Source organism: Hyperolius riggenbachi, chromosome 10, assembly GCF_040937935.1.
Source record: "Hyperolius riggenbachi isolate aHypRig1 chromosome 10, aHypRig1.pri, whole genome shotgun sequence".
In the NCBI taxonomy this organism is placed as follows: domain Eukaryota; kingdom Metazoa; phylum Chordata; class Amphibia; order Anura; family Hyperoliidae; genus Hyperolius; species Hyperolius riggenbachi.
Genome location: NC_090655.1, coordinates 286887511 through 286912135, shown reverse-complemented (window position 1 = coordinate 286912135; position 24625 = coordinate 286887511). Strand labels below are relative to the sequence as shown.

General features: G+C 43.0%; 1 protein-coding gene across 1 annotated transcript in view; it reads left to right on the top strand.

Moving 5' to 3' along the window:
* LOC137535557 (zinc finger protein 585A-like) overlaps positions 1-24625 on the top strand; it is a 166912-nt gene that overhangs the window by 85793 nt on the left and 56494 nt on the right. The window lies entirely within an intron of this gene.

Genomic DNA, 24625 nt, shown 5'->3' with positions numbered 1-24625 from the left:
ACTCTAAACACCTGCAAAAGATTCCTGAGGCTTTTAAAAACTCCCAGCCTGGTTCATTACTCAAAACCGCAATCATGGGTAAGACTGCCGACCTGACTGCTGTCCAGAAGGCCATCATTGACACCCTCAAGCAAGAGGGTAAGACATAGACAGAAATTTCTGAACGAATAGGATGTTCCCAGAGTGCTGTATCAAGGCACCTCAGTGGGAAGTCTGTGGGAAGAAAAAAGTGTGGCAGAAAACGCTGAACAACGAGAAGAGGTGACCGGACCCTGAGGAAGATTGTGGAGAAGGACCGATTCCAGACTTTGGGGGACCTGCGGAAGCAGTGGACTGAGTCTGGAGTAGAAACATCCAGAGCCACCATGTACAGGCGTGTGCAGGAAATGGGCTACAGGTGCCGTATTCCCCAGGTCAAGCTACTTTTGAACCAGAAACAGCAGCAGAAGCACCTGACCTGGGCTACAGAGAAGCAGCACTGGACTGTTGCTCAGTGGTCCAAAGTACTTTTTTTTTGGATGAAAGCAACTTTTACATGTCATTCGGAAATCAAGGTGCCAGAGTCTAGAGGAAGACTGGGGAGAGGGAAATGCCAAAATGCCTGAAGTCCAGTGTCAAGTACCCACAGTCAGTGATGGTCTGGGGTGCCATGTCAGCTGCTGGTGTTGGTCCACTGTGTTTTATCAAGGGCAGGGTCAATGCAACTAGCTATCAGGAGATTTGGGAGCACTTCATGCTTCCATCTGCTGAAAAGCTTTATGGAGATGAAGATTTCATTTTTCAGCATGATCTGGCACCTGCTCACAGTGCCAAAACCACTGGTAAATGGTTTACTGACCATGGTATTACTGTGCTCATTTGGCCTGCCAACTCTCCAGACCTGATCCCCATAGAGAATCTGTGGGATATTGTGAAGAGAAAGTTGAGAGACGCAAGACCCAACACTCTGGATGAGCTTAAGGCCGCTATCAAAGCATCCTGGGCCTCCATAACACCTGAGCAGTGCCACAGGCTGATTGCCTCCATGCCACGCTGCACTGAAGCAGTCATTTCTGCAAAAGGATTCCCGACCAAGTATTGAGTGCATAACTGAACATAATTATTTGAAGGTTGACTTTTTTTGTTTTAAAAACACTTTTCTTTTATTGGTCGGATGAAATATGCACATTTTTTTAGATTGGCATTTTGGGTTTTCATGAGCTGTATGCCAAAATCATCAATATTAAAACAATAAAAGGCTTGAACTACTTCAGTTGTGTGTAATGAATCTGAAATATATGAAAGTCTAATGTTTATCAGTACATTACAGAAAATAATGAACTTTATCACAATATGCTAATTTTTTGAAAAGGACGTACACACACACACACACACACACACACACACACACACACACCATACACACACACACACACCATACACACACACACACACACACACACACACACACACACAGACACACTGTACACACACACACACACACACACACACACACACACACACACACACACACACACACACACACACAGACACACCATACATACACACACACACACCATACACACACACACACACACACACACACACAGACACACTGTACACACACACACACACACACACACACACACACACACACACACACACACACACACACACACCATACATACACACACACACACCATACACACACACACACACACACACACACACACACACACACACACAGACACACAGACACACTCTACACACACACACACACACACACACACACACACACACACACACACACACACACACACACACACACACACACACACCATACACACACACACACACACACACACACACACACACACACACACACACACACACACACATACACACACACACACACACACACACACACACACACACACACACACACACACACACACACACACACACACACACACATACACACACACACACACACACACACACACACACACACACACACACACACACACACACACACACACACACACACACACACACCTGCCCATAATTATTCATACCCCTGGCAAATTTTGACTTAAAATTACTTTTATTTAACCAGCAAGTAATTTTTTGAGGGGAAATGACATAAGTGTCTCCCAAAAGGTAATAAGACGACGTACAAGAGGCATTATTGTGGGAAATACATTTCTCAGCTTTTATTTACATCTGAGCAAAAAGTGTCCAGTCCAAAATGATTCATACCCTTCTCATTAATCAGTAGAAAATCCTTTACTTGCTATTACAGCAATCAAACGCTTCCTATAATTGCAGACCAGCTTTTTGCATGTCTCCACAGGTATATTTGCCAATTCATCTTTAGCAATGAGCTCCAAGTCTTTCAGGTTGGAGGGTCTTCTTGCCATCACCCTGATCTTTAGCTCCCTCCACAGATTCTCAATTGGATTCAAGGCAGGACTCTGGCTGGGCCACTCCAGAACATTAATGTTGTTGTCTGCTAACCATTTCTTCACCTCTTTTGCTGTGTGTTTTGGGTCATTGTCATGCTGAAATGCCCACTGGTGCCCAAGGCCACGTTTCTCTGCAGACTGCCTGATGTTGTCATTGAGAATCTTCATGTATTTCTCTTTTCTCATGGTGCTGGTTACTGTGATTACGTTCCCTGGTCCATTGGCTGAAAAACACCCCCAAAGCATTAGGTTCCCACCACCATGTCTGACAGGGGGGATGGTGTTCTTTGGGTTGAAGACTTCTCCTTTTTTTACGCAAAATGAAAGAAACATCATTGTGAACAAACAATTCCATTTTTGTTTCATCTGACATAACACAGAAGACCAGAAGTCGTCCTCTTTGTCCAGATGAGCATTTGCAAAGGCCTGGCGAGCTTTTGTGTGCCTTATCCTCTAGGTTATAAGCTCACAAGGGCAGGGACCTCCTCCTAGTGTTTCTCATACTGCTGTCATTTTAACATATGCACATGTACCAACTACACATCAACTGTATGTATTTGTATTTCTACTATTCATTGTCATGACTGTACAGTGTCTTGTATCTCTTATGTATACTTGTTCCCCATTATTTGTTTGTACTATGTACAGCGCTACGGAAGATGTTGGCGCTATATAAATAAAAAATACTAATAATAATAATAAAGTGGCGTCCTCCTTGTTCTGCATCCGTGGAAGCCAGCAGTATGCAGTGTCCGGTGGATTGTCTGCCTTGAGACATTGCCACCAGCAGAGCCCAGATTCACCAGGATGGCCTTGGTGGTGATCCTTGGATTCTTTATCACCTCTCTCACTATCCTCCTGGCCAGCACAGGTGTCACTTTTGGCTTCCAACCACGTCCTCTGAGATTTTCCATAGTGCAGAACATCTTGTATTTTTTAATAATACTTTGCACTGTAGCCACTGAAACTTTAAAACATATAGAAATGGCCTTGTAGCTCTTTCCTGACTTGTGAGCAGCCACAATGTGCAGCCGCAGGTCCTCACTGAGCTCCTTTGTCTTAGCCATGACTGTCCACAATCCAACTGCAGAGAGCTGCTGTTTGTTTTTTTTTGTTTTTTTAAATATCTTTATTTATATCATTCCATTTATACAAAATTTATACAAAATCCATTCATACAATCTTTAGCAGGGATATTCCCTTTTACCCACATGTACATATAATATTGATTTTATCAAATCGACAATCTGCTCTTACTACCCCTTAAAAAACAACAACAAAAAAAGAGAAAAGAGAACATGTCTACGCCTTAGTTTCTTGGGTGTATCATCTTGTTAATCTCAAGCACTCATGCATTACCCTCATGCACCCCTTACTCTCATCCAACTTACATACTCGCTCCTCTTTCATTCATATACTGGTCCTCTTCTATTTTCTTTCATTTTCACTCTCCCCTTTTCCTCCCTTCTCTTCTCTACCCCTTACTTTCTTCTGTCACTGAACCCCATATGGGGCTACCCTCCTGATCACATTCCCCTCACCAACCATCATATTCCCCTTCCCTCTTAAATACCTCCCATTGAGACCATTTCTTCTCATATAGACCCCCCTCTCCCTTAATAAAGCTAGTTAATTCCTCCATTCTCTGTGTTTCTACCACTTCTTTAATCCATTCCTGAATTGTTGGTGGACTCTGGGTGGATTTCCAATGTCTTGCTACTAATATTCTTGAGGCATTAATCAGTGATTTCGGCAAGGAGTTTTTATATTTTTTAACTGACCATCTATTACTATGTAACAAAAAAAAAAGCAGGGTCCTCCTGTGTCTCTACCCCGGTGATCTGCCTTATTATACCCCTAACCTCTGACCAGAACCCCCCCAATTCTTTACATCCCCAGAAGATGTGAATGATATCTCCCCATATCTCCAGCACATTGATGAGGCACCTGGGAACATTCTACTCAATCTGTCCGGTGTATAATACCACCTTGCAAAGATCTTGTATCCTGCTTCCTGTCCTCTTGTGGGCATTGCTGACCTACTAGCAAAGGTTAGTACTTTTTTCCACTGTACCTCTGTGAATACTTTCCCCAAATCTTTTTCCCACTTCTCTCTCAAAGTTCTTGTGTGATCCTCACTCTCATTGAGAATCTTATATACCCTTGACAGCATTCCCTTATTTTGCCCTCTACCTCTACACATTTCCTCGAATGGGGTTAGGTCTCTAATTAGTGCCTCCTTAGAACCTTGACTTCTCACAAAAGATTTTATCTGGGCATATTTCCATTCATCCATATATCCCCCTTCCCCTGTATCCAACAATGTCTGAATCGGGGTCCATTCTGCGCCAGCTATTATATTACCAACTTTCAGCCCCTGTCGCCCCTTCCAGTGTGGGTATTTAAGAAAATCCATTCCCGCCGGGAATTTTATATTCCCGAAGATGGGAATCATGGGTGTAGGCCAGGGCGACACGCCTGCATTCTTCCTCCCCTTTCTTAAAATATTCAATGTGTGCCTCACCAATTCAGTCCCCTTTTTCTTTACCTCTATCCCACTTTTCTCCTGAATCCAGGGGAGGTTACCTATCGGGCTCCCTATCATTTCCTCCTCTACCATTACCCACCTCTTCTCCTCACGATTCCTGTTCCAGTCTATTATTCCAACCAATACCGAGGCCTCAGCATATTTTTTAAAGTCTGGGACCGCCAAACCCCCTTTCTCCCTTTCCATTGTCTGTAACCTATAGCTTACTCGAGTTTTACGACCTCTTTCTATAAATCGACCTATAATACTTTTCAAATGACGAAAAAAGGGAGGGGGTATTGGAACCGGCAACACCTGGAACAGGTAGAGAAAACGGGGAAGAACATTCATCTTTACGATGGATATTCTGCCGAACCAGGAGAAACATGGCCCATCCCAAGCTTCCAAGTCCTGTTTTATCCTTTCCAATAAGGGGAAGTAGTTGTCATTTACTATATCTTTTAAGTCAAAACCTATCTTTACTCCCAGGTACCTCATCATTCTATTCTGCTATTTAAATGGGAAATTCCGGATCAATTCTTCCCTTTGTTTCCCTCTCACCCCCCCAAGCGATGATTGTACTTTTGTCAAAACTGATCTTCATATTAGAGAGCCTCCCAACTTTATCAAATTCCCTCATCAAGCTAGGTAACGACCTCTGAGGATCTCTGAGGTAGAATAACATGTCATCTGCATACGCTGATACGTTATGCATCTGTCCCCCAATTTCCAAGCCCCGTATGCTGGAGTCCGCTCTCACCCTACACAAGAATGCTTCCAATGATAGGGCGAATACTAGTGGAGACAGGGGACATCCCTGTCTCCTCAGAGGTCACTCCATTAACTCTTATCCTTGCATTTGGAAAAGTATATAGGCCCATTACTCTTGCACTCATCTTTTGTCGTAGCCCCACATGTTTTAACACCCCTTCTATGTAGGCCCACTCCACCATGTCAAACGCTTTCTCAGCATCTGTAGACAGAAATACGAAAGGGTTGGAATGGGCCCTCGTCCAACATGCTAGATCCAGGGTGCGGGTAGTGCCGTCCCTTGCCTCCCGCCCCCCATAAACCCCACCTGGTCTGGGTATACCAACTGATTCATAAGCGGTGCCAGCCTATTGGCCAAGATTTTTGCGAAGATTTTAATATCTACATTCAGTAGTGCTATTGGTCTAAAACTTTGGCACTGCATTGGGTCCTTTGCCTCCTTGTGCAGCAGTGAGATGTAGGGCTCCAGCATACGGGGCGTAAATCCGCAACCCTCTCCCTCCCCCTCGGTCATTCCATTGCTTCAGCTAGATATCCCACCAATTGTTCACTAAACCTCGCATAGTATTCCATTGTTAGCCCATCCGGGCCCGGTACTTTACCTAGTGGCATTTGTTTTATTGCTATTTTAATTTCCTCCACCTGAATCTGACCTTCCAAGGATGAGGCATCTTCCTCTGACAGTCTGGGCATTCCACTTTCCTCTATATAACTTCTTATTTCCTCTCTTCTCTCCTCTCTATCTCCCGGTGATGTCTCCACTTTCAGGTTATACAACCCCTTATAGTATTCCCTAAACACCCGGGTTATTTCTCCCAACTCATAAACTACTCTAGACTTTTTGTCTTTTATGCAGGGGATATAATTACTCCTCTGCTGTTTTTTTAGGGCCCTCGCTAACATAGCGCTGCTCCTATTCCCATATTCATAAAAGGAGCGTTTGCATCTTAATGCCACATTTTTAACCCCTTGAAACAACAATGCCCTCAAGTGCTCTCTTTCCCTCTCTAATTCCTCCCAACACTCTTCCATGTTCTCCCCCTTATGCTGTTCCAGTCTTTTTATATTTTCCAGCGCATTTTTTATATTCCTATCCCTTTCCTTCTGTTTTCTGTCTCCTTCCTGTATCAATATACCCCTCATATAGCATTTGTAGGCCTCCCATACCGTCATTTCAGACGCCTCACCCCTGGAATTTGTAAAAAAATAAAAATCCAATTCATCTCTCATCTTTTGTACAGTCCCCTCATCTCTTAATAATGAATTATTTAATCGCCACATCATGGGTCCCTTTATTTTTTCTCCCCACTCAAGTTTCACTGTTACTGGTGCGTGATCTGACAGTGTTATGGGGCCTGTTTCTGAGCCACTTACTACAGAAAGTATATCATGCGACACCAGGACATAATCTATCCTGGTGTGGCACTTATGCATCGGAGAATGTGTAGTCCCTCACCGTGGGGTTACACACGCGCCAAGCGTCCACAAGCTGTGCCCTGCACAGTAACTCTTTACTTCTTTTATAGGTTTTCAAGGATGTCGTTGTTCTTCCCTTAGATGTATCCAATCGGGGGTCCAAAGACATATTCAGGTCTGTACATATTATCACACCCCCCTCCCTAAATGATTCTAATTTATTAATGAATCTCCCCAGGGTTTCTACCTGTTTAACACTTGGCGCGTAATATGACCCCACCGTGACCATCCTGTTCTTCAATTCACCCTTAAGTTAAATCTCCCCTGTGGATCTGCATATTCTTCCTTTAAAATAAATGGGACATCCTTCGACAATAATATAGCCGTCCCCTTCACTTTAGATGGTTGTAGACCGCTCAGATGTATTGTCTTGTAGTACTTATCGTACATATTTGGGACACATGGAGCTTTAAAGTGGGTCTCCTGTAGGCAGATTATATCTGCCCCCTCTCTATGGCACAGCCTAAGGATAGATGCTCTCTTCTCCGGGATAGTCAAGCCCCTGGCGTTCAGTGACAACATTTTAAGGCTTCCTAACTTCATCTTTATGTATCTTCCTTGTTCTCAATTCTGTCCCAGTATCCATTTTTTCAACTTTTCCACCCATTCTTACCCCCCCTCCCACATTCACACCCCTCTTCTCACTCATCCCACAGCAATCCCCCTTCCCATCCACCCTCACCCCTTTTTTTCTCCCTGAGGAATCTTTCCTCTTGAAACCCATCCCCAGTTTCTTAGGCGTGCTGCTCCGCCTTCTGGGTATTAAGCCACCATCCCCTTAAAGCGTGGAAACTCGACCCCCCCCCCCCACGAAGCCCCGCTTATTTCAGCTATCCACCAAAAACTGATGGGGACAAAATCATCAAGGAGGGGCGGGGGGGGGGGGGGGGGGGGACGAGAGAGAAAAAAAACAAATCGAAACAAAACAAATCTAATCAAATCAAAACCCAACTTCAGCCCTCCCCCCCAGCCCTTTGCCATGGCGCGTTCCCCCTTTTCTCTTCTTCTTATTATAGCTTCTAACCCTCCCCCACCCCCTACAACCCCCCCCCCCCCCCCCAATCTATCAACGGGGTCCACGCCAGGGCTCCAGCCGCTTACCTACAATATACACTTTCTGATGATGTCGCCATCAGTATATTATTCTATCCTATATTTCTACTAACACCAATATCCCACAGAATATATACACAGATTAAATCATTCTCACAACAATCTCCCTCCCATAGGTTCAATTTGAATGCCTCCAGTTCCACATCAGAGCTGCTGGTTTTTACCTGTTGAATTGACTAAAACAGCTGTTCCCAATTAATCAGGGTAATTAGGATACTTTAAAACAGCTTGGACTATTTGGAATAGTATAAAACTTTGGATTCTCCCACAGAATGTGACAGTTTGTGAAGGGTATGAATAATTTTGGACTGGACACTTTTTTTCTCAAATGTAAATAAATGCTTTTTTTTCCCCACACAATAATTCCTCTTATTATCTTTTGGGAGACACCCATGTCATTTCCCATCAAAAAATAACTTGTTGGTTGAATAAAAGCAACTTTAAGTCAAAATTTGCCAGGGATTTTAATAATTATGGGAAGCACTGTGTGTATATGAATATATATATATATATATATATATATATATATATATATATATATATATATATATATATATATATATATATATATATATATATATATATTATATGTATGTGCCATATGCGTGTATGTGCATGTAATGCTAGCTGTAGAAAATACACACATACATATAATTGTAGTCTGCCATGGGGCTGTGTACACCAAGCAGGATTCCCAGTATATATATATAATGTGTATGTGCCATATGCGTGTATGTGCGTGTAATGCTAGCTATAGAAAATACACACATACATATAATTGTAGTCTGCCATGGGGCTGTGTACACCAAGCAGGATTCCCGGTATATATATATAATGTGTGTGTGCGCCATATGCGTGTATGTGCGTGTAATGCTAGCTGTAGAAAATACACACATACATATAATTGTAGTCTGCCATGGGGCTGTGTACACCAAGCAGGATTCCCGGTATATATATATATATAATGTGTATGTGCCATATGCGTGTATGTGCGTGTAATGCTAGCTATAGAAAATACACACATACATATAATTGTAGTCCGCCATGGGGCTGTGTACACCAAGCAGGATTCCCGGTATATATATAATGTGTATGTGCCATATGTGTGTATGAGCATGTAATGCTAGCTGTAGAAAATACACACATACATATAATTGTAGTCTGCCATGGGGCTGTGTACACCAAGCAGGATTCCCAGTATATATATAATGTGTATGTGCCATATGCGTGTATGTGCATGTAATGCTAGCTATAGAAAATACACACATACATATAATTGTAGTCCGCCATGGGGCTGTGTACACCAAGCAGGATTCCCGGTATATATATATAATGTGTATGTGCCATACGCGTGTATGTGCGTGTAATGCTAGCTATAGAAAATACACACATACATATAATTGTAGTCCGCCATGGGTCTGTGTACACCAAGCAGGATTCCCAGTATATATATATAATGTATGTGCCATATGCGTGTATGTGCATGTAATGCTAGCTATAGAAAATACACACATACATATAATTGTAGTCCGCCATGGGTCTGTGTACACCAAGCAGGATTCCCAGTATATATATATAATGTATGTGCCATATGCGTGTATGTGCATGTAATGCTAGCTATAGAAAATACACACATACATATAATTGTAGTCCGCCATGGGTCTGTGCACACCAAGCAGGATTCCCAGTATATATATATAATGTATGTGCCATATGCGTGTATGTGCATGTAATGCTAGCTATAGAAAATACACACATACATATAATTGTAGTCTGCCATGGGGCTGTGTACACCAAGCAGGATTCCCGGTATATATATATAATGTGTATGTGCCATATGCGTGTATGTGCGTGTAATGCTAGCTGTAGAAAATACACACATACATATAATTGTAGTCCGCCATGGGGCTGTGTACACCAAGCAGGATTCCCAGTATATATATAATGTGTATGTGCCATATGTGTGTATGTGCGTGTAATGCTAGCTGTAGAAAATACACACATACATATAATTGTAGTCCGCCATGGGGCTGTGTACACCAAGCAGGATTCCCAGTATATATATAATGTGTATGTGCCATATGTGTGTATGTGCGTGTAATGCTAGCTGTAGAAAATACACACATACATATAATTGTAGTCCGCCATGGGGCTGTGTACACCAAGCAGGATTCCCAGTATATATATAATGTGTATGTGCCATATGTGTGTATGTGCGTGTAATGCTAGCTGTAGAAAATACACACATACATATAATTGTAGTCCGCCATGGGGCTGTGTACACCAAGCAGGATTCCCAGTATATATATAATGTGTATGTGCCATATGTGTGTATGTGCGTGTAATGCTATCTATAGAAAATACACACATACATATAATTGTAGTCTGCCATGGGGCTGTGTACACCAAGCAGGATTCCCAGTATATATATAATGTGTGTGCCATATGTGTGTATGTGCGTGTAATGCTAGCTATAGAAAATACACACATACATATAATTGTAGTCCGCCATGGGTCTGTGTACACCAAGCAGGATTCCCAGTATATATATATAATGTATGTGCCATATGCGTGTATGTGCATGTAATGCTAGCTATAGAAAATACACACATACATATAATTGTAGTCCGCCATGGGTCTGTGTACACCAAGCAGGATTCCCAGTATATATATAATGTGTATGTGCCATATGTGTGTATGTGCGTGTAATGCTAGCTGTAGAAAATACACACATACATATAATTGTAGTCCGCCATGGGGCTGTGTACACCAAGCAGGATTCCCAGTATATATATAATGTGTATGTGCCATATGCGTGTATGTGCGTGTAATGCTAGCTGTAGAAAATACACACATACATATAATTGTAGTCCGCCATGGGTCTGTGTACACCAAGCAGGATTCCCAGTATATATATATAATGTATGTGCCATATGCGTGTATGTGCATGTAATGCTAGCTATAGAAAATACACACATACATATAATTGTAGTCCGCCATGGGTCTGTTTACACCAAGCAGGATTCCCAGTATATATATATAATGTATGTGCCATATGCGTGTATGTGCGTGTAATGCTAGCTATAGAAAATACACACATACATATAATTGTAGTCCGCCATGGGGCTGTGTACACCAAGCAGGATTCCCGGTATATATATATATAATGTGTATGTGCCATATGCGTGTATGTGCGTGTAATGCTAGCTATAGAAAATACACACATACATATAATTGTAGTCTGCCATGGGGCTGTGTACACCAAGCAGGATTCCCAGTATATATATAATGTGTATGTGCCATATGCATGTATGTGCGTGTAATGCTAGCTGTAGAAAATACACACATACATATAATTGTAGTCCGCCATGGGGCTGTGTACACCAAGCAGGATTCCCAGTATATATATATAATGTGTATGTGCCATATGCGTGTATGTGTGTGTAATGCTAGCTATAGAAAATACACACATACATATAATTGTAGTCCGCCATGGGGCTGTGTACACCAAGCAGGATTGCCAGTATATATATATAATGTGTATGTGCCATATGCGTGTATGTGCGTGTAATGCTAGCTATAGAAAATACACACATACATATAATTGTAGTCCGCCATGGGGCTGTGTACACCAAGCAGGATTCCCAGTATATATATATAATGTGTATGTGCCATATGCGTGTATGTGCGTGTAATGCTAGCTATAGAAAATACACACATACATATAATTGTAGTCCGCCATGGGGCTGTGTACACCAAGCAGGATTCCCAGTATATATATAATGTGTATGTGCCATATGCGTGTATGTGCGTGTAATGCTAGCTATAGAAAATACACACATACATATAATTGTAGTCTGCCATGGGTCTGTTTACACCAAGCAGGATTCCCAGTATATATATATAATGTATGTGCCATATGCGTGTATGTGCATGTAATGCTAGCTATAGAAAATACACACATACATATAATTGTAGTCCGCCATGGGGCTGTGTACACCAAGCAGGATTCCCGGTATATATATATATAATGTGTATGTGCCATATGCGTGTATGTGCGTGTAATGCTAGCTATAGAAAATACACACATACATATAATTGTAGTCCGCCATGGGGCTGTGTACACCAAGCAGGATTCCCAGTATATATATAATGTGTATGTGCCATATGCATGTATGTGCGTGTAATGCTAGCTGTAGAAAATACACACATACATATAATTGTAGTCCGCCATGGGGCTGTGTACACCAAGCAGGATTCCCAGTATATATATATATAATGTGTATGTGCCATATGCGTGTATGTGTGTGTAATGCTAGCTATAGAAAATACACACATACATATAATTGTAGTCCGCCATGGGGCTGTGTACACCAAGCAGGATTCCCAGTATATATATATAATGTGTATGTGCCATATGCGTGTATGTGCGTGTAATGCTAGCTATAGAAAATACACACATACATATAATTGTAGTCCGCCATGGGGCTGTGTACACCAAGCAGGATTCCCAGTATATATATATAATGTGTATGTGCCATATGCGTGTATGTGCGTGTAATGCTAGCTATAGAAAATACACACATACATATAATTGTAGTCCGCCATGGGGCTGTGTACACCAAGCAGGATTCCCAGTATATATATAAAATGTGTATGTGCCATATGCGTGTATGTGCGTGTAATGCTAGCTATAGAAAATACACACATACATATAATTGTAGTCCGCCATGGGGCTGTGTACACCAAGCAGGATTCCCAGTATATATATAATGTGTATGTGTCATATGTGTGTATGTGCGTGTAATGCTAGCTATAGAAAATACACACATACATATAATTGTAGTCTGCCATAGGGCTGTGTACACCAAGCAGGATTCCCAGTATATATATATATATATATAATGTGTATGTGCCATATGCGTGTATGTGTGTGTAATGCTAGCTATAGAAAATACACACATACATATAATTGTAGTCCGCCATGGGGCTGTGTACACCAAGCAGGATTCCCAGTATACGCTTTGAGCTTTTATATCTGAGGCATCACACATGGCAGAGGGTGAGGAAACAGGCTCAGTGACATGTTTATCCCAGCAGTGCTCATCAGTCCCTCTTTATCCTCTGAAGCTGAAAATGCTGTTTTTGCTTTTTTACAAGCCAGAAATGCGTATTCTGTAATGACTGCCGGTAGCTGGACACTTCCCATTTTCTCCCAGAAGTAATATTCTGCACAATAGGGAAGCCTATTACTAAGTTCTACACCCGGGCTAAGGCTGGGTTCACACACGTTGGGGTTTTGTGTCATGGAGGGTCAGAGCATTCTGATCCATCATTGTGTATTAAAAAATCGTGTATCAAATCAAAATCCCAATTTCTGGCAGACATCGTGCAATTCCATCTCTTCCTAAAATCGTTCAGGCCTATTTAACCCCCTTTAGGGCATAAAATAATACCTCATGTCGGGCTATTTATACATATTGTGATAAAGTCACATGAACTGTAACTATAGCTAATAAACCCCTTTAAGGCTCATTTAAACTGGAGGAGTCTTAAATATCATATGCCCAACTCTGAACTCCAGATCCAGATTTCTCAATCAGTTGGTACAAGGAGTGAAAACTTCAGGACAATCATTTATGTATAGATAAATCAATTAATTATTTTTACAGTTATTAGAACAATAGCAAATCGAATTACTGCTTCTTACAAAATCCACAAAATACTTCTTAAAGAGACTCTGTAACAAAAGAAAAAGTTCCCCTGGGGGGTACTCACCTCGGGAGGGGGAAGCCTCAGGGTCCCAATGAAGCTTCCCCCATCCCTGTAGCTGCAGGCAATCCAGCGCTGGCTCCCCCGAAGTCTCCGGCAATTCTGCTCGACAAGCCTGACAAGACTTCCTATATTTACCTTCCCTGGCTCCAGCGGGGGGCGCTGTTGAGGCTCTCAGCACGGAGATAGGCGGAAATAGCCGATCTCTGCTGGGTCCCCTCTACTACGCAGGCGCAGGAGACTTGCGCCTGCGAAGTAGAGCGGCCCGACAGCGATCGGCTATTTCCGCCTATCTCCGAGAGCCAATATTGCGCCTGCGCTGGAGGCGGGAAGGTAAATATTTACATCCCCGCTGTTCGGAGGGGCACAGCGAGACCGCCGCTGGAAAGAGGAGGATGAGGATGCCTCGATGGGATCTGGAGGCTTCCCCCACCCGAGGTGAGTATTCCCCCCCAGGGGAGGTTTTTCTGGTTACAGGTTTTCTTTAATATCAGACCATTAATCACAAGCAAGGCAACCACAAGATAGCATACATCTACTGTAATGTAATGCATGCTTTAGTGATCTAACCTGTCTACAACCACAAGATAGCATACATCTTACTTCTACTGTAATGTAATGCATGCTTTAGCTTTGAGAACAAGGGAAAAATATGGAAGTGATCTAACCTGTCTACATCCACAAGAATAGCATACATTTTACTTTACTGCAGACTCTTATGCGGGGGATACACGGTACGTTTCTGTACCGTGTATCGAGCAGCTGATCCAGCCAGCGGATAATATTCAGCCGGTCCGATCATGCTGCTCGATCCCCGGCGGCGGACAATGGCAGGGAATCGAGCGGCTGATAATGGCGGGGACTAGCGGTAATCGATCCGCGCGGATGAGGTCGATCCGGCGGCTAATCGGCCGCCGGATCGACCCGTGTATTCTCAGCATTAGGTCTCGTTCACATTGAGGAACATGTAAAAGCGCATGATAAAAAACACGCATGCATTTATGCTGCTTTAGTGCATGTTTCAGTGCATTGTGGTGCGCTTTTTTTAAAGGGGCACTATTGCTAATTTCATCTATTTTGGCCCCCTTAACATACATATGCCTTATTGGAGTTATGCTATTTCTTAGTATATAGTCCTATCAAAATGTAATTTAACACTTGTAATAAACATTTACAGCCAGGCAGACACGTCAGTAGTAAAACCTTTCCGACACCAGTTCAGCATAAACCATTCTGTAGCAGGGAGGCATCTGCTACTGGTCCTTGAGCTGCCATTATTTTCAACCCCTCTGGCCAGCTCGTTTATTCTATTCCATGTCGTAACTGCACATTAGCCCACAGCAGCCTCCGTAACATGCAGCACGCAGCCTCCTCCATACAGCGCAGTATGATGATACGCTGCCCGGCTGCTAAGGACCCCTTTTGTGAAGCTGGCAATAAAACAGACAGCTGTTGCTGTCCGTTTCCATGGTAGCCCGGCCGGCCTCTGAAGTGTGCTAGGCAGCGGCGGCGGCATCAAAGAGCAGACACAAGTGCTACAGCTGTGTCCTGCTCTGTATGTTAACATAATTATTTTGCCGGCCGGGTTACCATGGAAACGGACAGCAATAGCTGTCCGTTTTATTGCCAGTTTCCCAAAAGGGGTCCTTAGCAGCCGGGCAGCGTATCATCACACTGCGCTGTACGGAGGAGGCTGTATGGAGGAGGCTGCGTGCTGCACGTGTCGGAGGCTGCTGTGGGCTAATGTGCAGTTACAACATGGAATAGAATAAACGAGCTGGCCAGAGGGGTTGAAAATAACGGCAGCTCAAGGACCAGTAGCAGATGCCTCCCTGCTACAGAATGGTTTATGCTGAACTGGTGTCGGAAAGGTTTTACTACTGACGTGACTGCCTGGTTGTAAATGTTTATTACAAGTGTTAAATTACATTTTGATAGGACTATATACTGAGAAATAGCATAACTCCAATAAGGCATATGTATGTTAAGGGGGCCAAAATAGATGAAATTAGCAATAGTGCCCCTTTAAGCATGTTTTGTTGTAGCAGTTTTCAAGGGGAAGAAGAAGGGTACTAGATCCCAGAAAGCTTGCATAATTTAACTCTATCAGTTAGCCATTAAAAGATATTATTTTTACAAAATATTGATTTTTCTACCTATATAATATAGCAGTTGTCAATACATTTTTTCCACAATAATTCCTCTTGTACATCGTCTTATTATCTTTTGGGAGACACCTATGTCATTTCCTGTCATAAAATTACTTGCTGGTTGAAAAATAGTAAATTTATGTCAAAATACGTGTGTGTGTGTGTGTGTGTGTGTGTGTGTGTGTGTGTGTGTGTGTGTGTGTGTGTGTGTGTGTGTGTGTGTGTGTACAGTGTGTGTGTGTGTGTGTGTACTGTGTGTGTGTGTGTGTGTGTACAGTGTGTGTGTACGTGTGTGTGTGTACAGTGTGAGTGTGTACAGTGTGTGTACAGTGTGTGTGTGCGTGTGTGTGTGTGTGTGTGTGTGTGTGTGTGTGTACAGTGTGTGTGTGTGTGTACAGTGTGTGTGTGTGTGTACAGTGTGTGTGTACAGTGTGTGTGTGTGTGTGTGTGTGTGTGTGTGTGTGTGTGTGTGTGTGTGTGTGTGTGTGTGTGTGTGCGTGAGTGTGTGTACAGTGTGTGTACAGTGTGTGTACAGTGTGTGTGTGTGTGTGTGTGTGTGTGTGTTTGTTTATTAAACCTATAAACTCTTACAGCTAATTGTTCATTATTTGGAAATCTGACAAATCAGTAAAATACAACAACCTATGCAAAATTATTTTGCATGAAAACAGGGAACTAAATATTCAGCAGTTTTGGTCAATGATGGTTGCAAACATTTTGGCAATAACAGGATACCAAGAAATTTCCTGGGGTGCGCTTGGGTCTAGGTAAACCTACTATACCCTCACTGGAGGGGAGCCAACCTCTGACAAAGGTCCTAAAGAGCAAAAAATCATTCAGAGGATGTCTGCAAAAGTAACAAATTTTATTAAATACACATCATGTACAGCCCATTAAACAACCCTTATCCCCCCTTAAAAACACGGCCGTGTTTCCTAGTCAGCTGACCTCACACTCTTCCACCCACAAAACTCACACAACAACATGAGGGTATGAGCAATTGGGAAGGCCTCCCCTTTATGCTCAAACTCCAACGGATGCAATCCTCTGTATGTTGATAATGGAGATTTATATTGGGTGAGACATGCCGCTTTGAATAACAATTAGAGTACTTCCCTTTTAAGCCAAGAGTTCAACGACAAAATTGTCTATGGTATAGAGCAACCAGTGTTTCACCGTGGCACCTATGAGCTGTCCAAGATATAACAGTGGCATCACAAAAGTGTCGCTTCCATGGCAGCCTATCAATTGAATACACACTGTTGCCACCAATCAACACAGGATCTAGATGGGGGGTTTTCAGCTTTTGGACCTAGATAACAGTCAATCCACATCTCATGCTCAGCATTTTCCCTGCGCTTCAACCGCAGCCTTAAACATCAACGCCTTTGCTATGTCACAGCTTGTTGTCATGCAGATGCAAAGCCATGCGTATTAGTGAAGCCATAAGCCGAATGTAGCATTGCCCGGTCGGGCTCTCACCCCTCAGATGATGTTGATTTCATCCTGAACTTTCAACATAAGTCCACAGTTCCCGGATCATCCGGTCTCTCAGCGCTCTCCACAGTAAAACTCACGGCAGGGTAGTTCACTAGGCGTTCAGCGTGCGCCGCTGTACGGTGTGCAGAGTCAGCCTTTGGTCACGTCCGTGTCACGTGACATGTTTCGCTTGGTATACACCCAGCTTTTTCAAACGCACTTTCAAGTGCGTTTGAAAAAGCTGGGTGTATACCAAGCGAAACATGTCACGTGACACGGACGTGACCAAAGGCTGACTCTGCACACCGTACAGCGGCGCACGCTGAACGCCTAGTGAACTACCCTGCCGTGAGTTTTACTGTGGAGAGCGCTGAGAGACCGGATGATCCGGGAACTGTGGACTTATGTTGAAAGTTCAGGATGAAATCAACATCATCTGAGGGGTGAGAGCCCGACCGGGCAATGCTACATTCGGCTTATGGCTTCACTAATACGCATGGCTTTGCATCTGCATGACAACAAGCTGTGACATAGCAAAGGCGTTGATGTTTAAGGCTGCGGTTGAAGCGCAGGGAAAATGCTGAGCATGAGATGTGGATTGCCTGTTATCTAGGTCCAAAAGCTGAAAACCCCCCATCTAGATCCTGTGTTGATTGGTGGCAACAGTGTGTATTCAATTGATAGGCTGCCATGGAAGCGACACTTTTGTGATGCCACTGTTATATCTTGGACAGCTCATAGGTGCCACGGTGAAACACTGGTTGCTCTATACCATAGACAATTTTGTCGTTGAACTCTTGGCTTAAAAGGGAAGTACTCTAATTGTTATTCAAAGCGGCATGTCTCACCCAATATAAATCTCCATTATCAACATACAGAGGATTGCATCCGTTGGAGTTTGAGCATAAAGGGGAGGCCTTCCCAATTGCTCATACCCTCATGTTGTTGTGTGAGTTTTGTGGGTGGAAGAGTGTGAGGTCAGCTGACTAGGAAACACGGCCGTGTTTTTAAGGGGGGATAAGGGTTGTTTAATGGGCTGTACATGATGTGTATTTAATAAAATTTGTTACTTTTGCAGACATCCTCTGAATAACAGGATACCCACAAGATGCCCCCATGTGTACAGATAAGAAAACCATAAACCACCAGACCTGGCAAATACTTGAAAACAAAGGCCAGGGGACTGAGGGTCAGTGTGTTCTTTTTCACAACAACTTGCTTAATAGGAAAGTGTCTTTGATGCTGCACCTTGCAGCTTGGTTATGATAGATTTGCCACACATCTTGTGCTAGTTACCATAGATGTACTTATTCCATGGCCATCATATATATTCTAGTGAGCTGCAGCAACTCCAAAGTGCTCATTTTTAGCAATACCATTGCGAACACAAATAGGGTTGCAACGGTATGAAATATAACGGTATAATAACTACCTCAAAAGATATTACGGTATGATGGTATCACGGTATACAGTATTACACAATTATTGCTTTTGTCGCTAATCTTTCGGGGGGCTCACTCAGCAACGTGGGACAACGGAGTAGCGAGGGAAGCCTCAATAGGATCCTGAGGCTTTCCTCTCTTGAGGTAAGTAGCTGATTTTGTTTAAAGTAACTTTTAAAGTAAAATTATTTTACGGCCATAACTCAACCTTCGGGATCTGGCGTATACCCAAAATGACCAGTTATTGTTCCCCTAGTATAGGTTAGGTTTCTTTATAGGAGGATCGATTTAAATCAAGTGAAGCCACAAAATAGCGATCTGTTTCCAAAATTTTTGTTTCACACTTTATTATATTCACAAAAAATTATTTTTCTTCTTCAAAAAGGTAGAAAAATTCTTTGTAAAGCAGCAGAAGAATTTGTGGTACAGACATATAAAAAGCAATACAAAAAGCAGATCATAGACACTGTGTGCTTTGTTTGATGAAAAAAGGTAATTTTAGTTCAGGCGACGACACTAGTCCGTTTCGGGTTATTGACCCTTCGTCAGGCCTTTACAAAGCATAGAGAATTATCTTGACCAGAAAATATGTACAGTCATAAAAGACCAAAAATGAATTTGATTAGTAAAGAGGTGTCTGTTCCAACCAGACACAACCCGGCACCTGACTGATGGCTGACATAGGGAAACTCAGCTGCAAACACAGCCTAACCTAACAAAGAAGTTTTCTACCTTTTTGAAGAAGAAAAATAATTTTTGGTGAATATAATAAAGTGTGAAACAAAAATTTTGGAACCAGATCGCTATTTTGTGGCTTCACTTGATTTAAATCGATCCTCCTATAAAGAAACCTGGTACTATATGAGCATAGTGGTGTGCTCAAGTGTGGATCGTTATATTAACAAGAGTTCCTTTTTCTGTTACCTGGGACTCATTCCCAACCATATTGAAACATATGATTAACCCAGTCTAGGTTAGCCAGGTAGGTTCCTCCAGTGCTGGTAGCCAGTATAGTTGCCCCCAGGATAGGTTAGCAAGGTAGGTGCCTCCAGTATACGTAGCTAGTATAGTTGCCCCAGTATAGGTATAGATGCCTCCAGTATACAGTGGGATGCAAAAGTTTGGGCAACCTTGTTAATCGTAATGATTTTCCTGTATAAATCATTGGTTGTTACTGTTAGAAACTGTACATTTCACCTTTATTCCGGCACCAGCAACTCATTAGTAAGAGCTGCACATCACAGCAAACAGCATAGGAGATAGAACTTCTTTAGATGGCTTCCAAGTTCCAAAGTGTTTATTCAATAAACAGATATACAGATACAGTTCGTTACATCTTAGCAAAGCAGATTTTAAGTCCGTTGCGTTACAGCTTCTTGATTAACATTCCTCCTGAATGGTAATCAGGTTATCTCCTTTCTATACTAAGTTACAGCTAACCTAAGTATATACAGCATACGTTATATCAGATGACATAAATAAAGGAAAGTAGTTAGGGTTCCAGTCAGTAGATAGAGAGCGTGAAAGAGCCCTCCGTTGGCTCATCATGAACCTAAATACTGACCAGGAAAGAGTTAACTGTCTCATCATCTGAACCATCCCCCTAAACATATCATTGGTTTAGATCCCTTGTGATGTCCTGATACACACCTACTTGATTAATATTCTATGAGCCCCTTGGTTTAGTTGCAAAGAATTTGATATTGATTAAACATGGCTGTGTTTACTGTTCTTGTGGTGTACATGTTGAGGTCAGTGAGACCTGTGGCCTTGTCCATAGAACAGCTTCTTGGTATGTCCTAGTTCTGCTGACAATCAGAACTGTAGATTTTCTCTCTAAGAGAAAATCTCTTTAAAGGGCAAGTCTGCACCCCAAGCCTTTTTGACTAACTCAGTCCAAATCACTGAGGCCTACTTAAATTATAACAATCCCCCCTAAAATGGCTTGATCCGCAGATCCCTGCTTCTGAACCCAACAGTACCTGGTTTCTTTTCTTTATGTTTCACTTTTCGATGCTCGTGCTCACACACCTTCTCTGCTCTAGGTGGTTATCCATGGGTGAGAGGGCAAGACCTCTTGGTCTTCCTGTAACCAGGCTTTCTGGGGATGCCCTACTTCTAAGTCCCTCTATACCACATTCTCAGAATTTGCATCACCTGCGTATCCTTACAAACTTGCATGATCACTGAAAAGTGAAACTTGTTCGTCTGTTAAACAACAGAGCAGTGCCAGGTGCCTTCTAAAAGAGCGCCTTTAAACAATCAGCTCCATCATAGGTACTGCTACAACTTATACCCGTAACCCTGTATATCCCTTAATTTGGAAATATTGGTTCATGAGATTGATTATGAGGCACCAATCTCTTAACCGTGTTAATTTGTTTGCGTAATTTCACACACAAACTCACCTGTATAATGATTCCCAAGATTGCCACCCCCATCACTACGACCAGTGGATGTAGGAAGAAATTCTGAATTGCAGAGGCCCAGTCCGAATGTCCCTTGAACATCGCAAGAAACTTTCTCCACCAGGTCAGACTGGAACTCACCTGATTATATTTGTGTTCAACCTCTTTAAGATCACCTTGATCATGATGAAATATCACCTCTAGTTTAGTGTTCTGTTTGTTTAACCATTTTAACAAAGTGTGATCTTGTGTCAAAACCTGTCCCCATTTGTCCCATGGCGTGTTATCCCTCAGGATGGGAACTTCCTGTGGAGCTTTAAACTGTAGAGTTCTCCTAACAATTTGAGGAATAACGTAGTCAAACCTTGATGACTTCATCCATATGGGATCTCCGCTCACACAATATGTTCCCCTTGAAAGATCAACCCTATCGGAACAATTATGAAAATGTACAATGAATATGTCATTAAACATCATGTTTAGAAAACAAACTTTTCCTTCAGCCACCGGAGATACTGGTTTGGCCTTAGGAGGGATCTTTTGGGTGGCAGCTGCGCATTCTGTGTTATTGAGCCAGCAGGCTTCCTCACTAAATCGGACTTGGCCCGGCAAACACAGGTACCTCTCTGAGAATTGCCAGCATGATGACAAATCTACTTGTTTCACCTCCCCGTCTAGCACCAAAAAATGTTGAACTCTCAGGTCGTGGTATAAGACATGTGTTGAGGAAACAGGTGTACCCAGGGATACTACTGGAAAAACTACCTGGGTTTCCCCACCGGTAGGAACTAAGGAAGTAGCGGTGCATAAAAAACTGTCGCACCCCATCCATTTGTTTATCCACACCTCTCTGTGCCTCCATGCAAAAGATCCTTCCCCCGGAAAATCGACAAACCGCTCCTTGTCAAGTCTCAGCTGTAAAGGAGTTTTTCCTTCTGAAAAGGCCTGAGCCATTATCTTAGAATCCGCTGTTAACTCGGTCTGCATTGACAGGCATGCTGTTTGACCATGCAGTACCCCTAGCATGTGCAATCATCTTCTGAAGAATTATTTGAATGTGCCTTTGAGTGTACCCCTGAACTCTATATGTGTTGTGCGTTAACTGTTCCAAAACCAAGTTCAGATGGTGTTGGGTACCCACATTCTGTTGCCCCAATGTGCCTAATTGTTGAATGACCTCTGTCATCCCTTCTATGTCTACACTGTTTGCTACCCCCATCCCAGCGCCCATGCCTCCCAAGATTGTATCTGCTAAATCCCAGGACCTTCTTCTGGCTACACTATTCCCCGTGGAATGTGCCCATGACATAAAAGCCTGTAGCTGGGTGGCAGCGACAGTGCTGCAGTTAGGGTAGATATTACCCACTCTTCTAAGTTATTCTGCCAAGTGATCAATTGAAGCTGGGCCTCCATGATAACTGGAGTCGCCCTCAGTTGATTTAACTGAAAAGGGCCACTTTTTACAACCTGATGTGTATCACATGACGGTAGGTGGGGTTCCTGGGTAGTCACTGGCAGGGTGACTACCTGAGCTTTAGGAGTCGTGGGAACCCCCACTTTTACTGTCACGGTTCCCCTTCTCATTATGCAAAATCTATTTGGACCTTGAAACTCTAGGGACTGTGGGATGCAAAAACCGTATGTCCATCCATGGTCCTTCATCCTCCCAGACTAAGGGCGCTATATTTAAACTCCCCCGTTTTAGTCCCATCACCCCTCCATCATAGAGAGTCCCCAGGGTGCTACCTGATGTATCCCAGGATTCTACCTCTCTATTCCAAAAAGTCCCCTGATCCATTAAACTCACGTCCCATGCTATCCCTTGTGGCCCTCCCCAGAAGAATACGGTAGGTACTCTTTCTTCTGGGAAATTGATTAGCATCTCAATGACAAAAGATGTTTCCAACTGTCCTGATTGGACCTCTGCCCTCCTTAGGACCTGAGGCAAAATGCGTACCTGAGGTCGGGAAGACTGTACTCTCTGCAATCTTTCAATTAAGAGTACATCCTCACTTACCCATCTAGCATGAGGATAAGTGCTTGAATATGGACTGTGTGGTATTGTCTCATGTTGTGACCCGTGTAGTGAGAATGGGGTTCCCTGTGTTGGCTCCCCCTTCCTCGGGATCGCTCTCCCCACCCTCTTTGTCACCTGGAAATGTGGCTTGATCTCGATTTTTACTTCTTGTTTCGAGAACCACAAACCCTCGGCTTTCCAGCCTTTACGTGTGTATAGTTGTTTCAGAGGCACTCTCTGTTGGTAGCTCCAGAGTGTGATGTTGTCCCCTGCGTCTCTCCTGTAGGAGAATTGATGCCTCCTGCTCATTCCTCTCCAATCTGGAACCATCTCACTCTGGATAACCAAGACAAGGTACCCCCGAATCACACACTCCACCTTTTGCATGTACCCATTGTACTGCAGGGTACCTTTTAACAAAACTCTGGATCGGTGCATCGATTCAGGGAGTGTGACATTCAAGAGCAGATTTACACTGCCGTTCAATTCAAACTTCCAGCACACCTGACCCTTCATCCCTTTCACCAACATTGTGCCATGAAATTTGTTTCCACCTGGCACTTGTGATCTATTCCTCCTTCTCTGCTTGGTCACCACGCCCACGTGCCAATCAGAAGGAAGTGGAAGAGGATCAGTACCTTTGTCTCCAAACATTAACATGCTTGGGCCTTGTGTTCTCATTAACTCCTTGTTATTCATGAGAATGTCCTCTCTTAGGTTTCCTAGGATGGAATAGGAGCCTAGGATCACCATCAGCACGGTACTCTTCATTATAAAAGCACCTCCTTGGGAAAGAAAAACATTAGCAATTTGCATTATGCTTTGCGCCGACAGTTTTTTTAGTCTCTTTCTGATCTCAGAAATCTCGCTGTTCTCCAAACTCGGATTGGCATCTGGAACCTTTCGCTTATCTGACTGACATCTCTGTCTCGGCTGCCAGCACCTCAGCTTTCTTGCTTCCTAATTACCAAACTCCTGAAATCGAAATACAAACAAATCAATTCTTATTAATGATTTGGGATTCGC